The 2,128-nt window shown below is 48.3% G+C and overlaps 1 pseudogene; it reads right to left on the reverse strand.

Annotated features, from left to right (window-relative positions):
• Positions 1 to 414: 414 nt before the first annotated feature.
• On the reverse strand, positions 415 to 1,830 carry LOC109434566 (C-terminal-binding protein 2 pseudogene; annotated as a pseudogene).
• Between the last annotated feature and the right edge of the window lie 298 nt (positions 1,831 to 2,128).

Consider the following 2,128-nt stretch of genomic DNA (forward strand, 5'->3'; position numbering starts at 1 on the left):
ATGCAACATTCTAGAGCAAGGTGTTGAGGACCTGCTGTTCCCAAGGGACTGATTTAAAAAAAAAAAAAAAAAGATCTACTTATTCTTTGTGATTTGATGCACAGATGAAAAACTTAACACATGTTAACAGAAGTTGGTTGTTAATAAATCACAGTTCTAGATTTTCAGTGCTTCCATAGTTAGCCGGCATCTTGTTTTCCTGCCTCACGGCTTCTAGCTCTTTTGTCATTTGAACACTGCAATGTCAGTGATGTATATGTGCAGAATCAGTTAAAAAAACGTCAGATTCCTTTCCTCTTAGTTCATCTCTTTTTTTTACTGTCTCTTGGTCCTAGGTTTATCTGAATGATGACCTTTTGTCAAGCTCTGCTATTGCTCTTTTGGATGCTCTCAATTGTGCCAGTGTTTTTTGTGCTAGTTAAGAGAGGGAGCTTGAGAAGTGTGTGCCAGCTGTGGGGAGGTTTTGAGTCAACAGGCTGCCTCCGGGGATGATCCCTTCCAGAGCTGCAGAAAGTACTCCTGGGGCCACGCCCACCATGCCTGGCAGGTATCTGTATGTGGCACCATTGAGCTCTGGATGAATTGCTTGCTGATCTATTACTAACCAGGAAGCTGTTGTGACAAAGAATCCCTTGTTCACAGTTTAACTTTCTGGAATGCAACCTGTGATTGCCCAGTGGATCTCAGTTGCAGTGACGTCCTGCATCGCTAGTGATTTTTGTGCACTATACCAGGGTATGTGGGGGTGTACAAATGAGATTTGGTGCGTCTTTCAAGTGACCCTGCGCAAAACTGAAAGGCTCTGATTAGTGCACATGGAGGTCTTCCTTCCCCCCCCCCCCCCCCCCCCCGCATCCCCTGACCCCTGTCCCACACACACCCTGTATCCTGCCTTCCTTGAGACCCCGGGCTAAGCCTTTCTGTCACCCAGCTCACCAGGCAGTGTTCACCAGGAACGCTCGTTGCCTCATTTGCTTTATGGCAAAGTTGTTGATGAAACGGTGGTTATGTTCGTTGATGAGATTACAGTGCAAGGATCGCAGTTGCTCTGATACAGTAAGTCCTGCAGGGTCTAGACCCTCTGCACGTCCAGGGAGCTCTCTATCCGATCTTGCAAGTAAGGGCCATAAAAGATGATGCTGACTACAGAACTATACACCTGAAACCTATGTAACTTTACTAACAATTGCCACCCCAATAAACTTTAAAAAAAATTGCTGAATCTAAAGGCCTTGCTTGAACAGCGACTGCTTGCCCTGTGCAGTGGAAGCCAACAAGGCCTAGCATCTCCCCCCAGATGCAGGGTGCTCCCCAGGGAACCTCCCGGATTTGCTGGACACTCTGGACCCGCATGCCTTCTAGCAGTGCCTAGTGTAACCACGTGTTCTGCTGGTACAGATTGAGCATGTGGCAGACGGTGGAATCTGCCATCTCTTCCATTGCCATTGACAGAATGTCACACATGGCAATCTCGAGCTTGCTGGCAACTTAATGTAGATGTCATCGTCTAGCCGCTGCCTATCGGCTTGATCACTCTCAGGGCCTTGACCTTCTCCAGGTCCTCCCTGGTGACGGTGATGGTGTGGTACATCATGGCTCCAACAGCTTCATTTAAAACCTTCTCGTGAATCTCCCGAGTGCACTGTGAGCCACAGAGGGCCACAGTGGTCAGGTCGTTCAGGATTGGCATCTCCATGGTACAGTCGCTGCCTTCCAGCAGTGCCACCAGGGGCCGGGGGCAGATGGCCCATTCATTATCCCAGGGATGGATACTTCACAAATTCTGTCCAATTTCTGTCACTTGACTTTGTGCTTGTCCACAAGGGCCATTCTTCACCAAATTTTGCAACTCTCTGATTTAAAAGGCAAAGTGGTCCTCTAAGAACTTAGGGGAACTTGAAGGAGTCTGCAGGCATTACACCACTATGAATCCTATATAAATCTGTCCACAAACTCTGTAGTTCACAGGATGGGTTGTCTGTCTTTTTAACGGAATCCGGCTTCATTGGTTCAAAGACATTTAAGGCGATGAAACCCTTGTCTGGGCTGCCAGTGTCCCATCCCACCCCATGGTGCAGCAGAGATGTGTCACCCTCCATGCCAACGTGGCTCCTGGCTCCATCCCTTC

The sequence above is a fragment of the Rhinolophus sinicus genome, chromosome 17, assembly GCF_057876585.1.
Source record: "Rhinolophus sinicus isolate RSI-liver-muscle chromosome 17, RSI-T2T, whole genome shotgun sequence".
NCBI classification, from domain to species: Eukaryota; Metazoa; Chordata; class Mammalia; order Chiroptera; family Rhinolophidae; genus Rhinolophus; species Rhinolophus sinicus.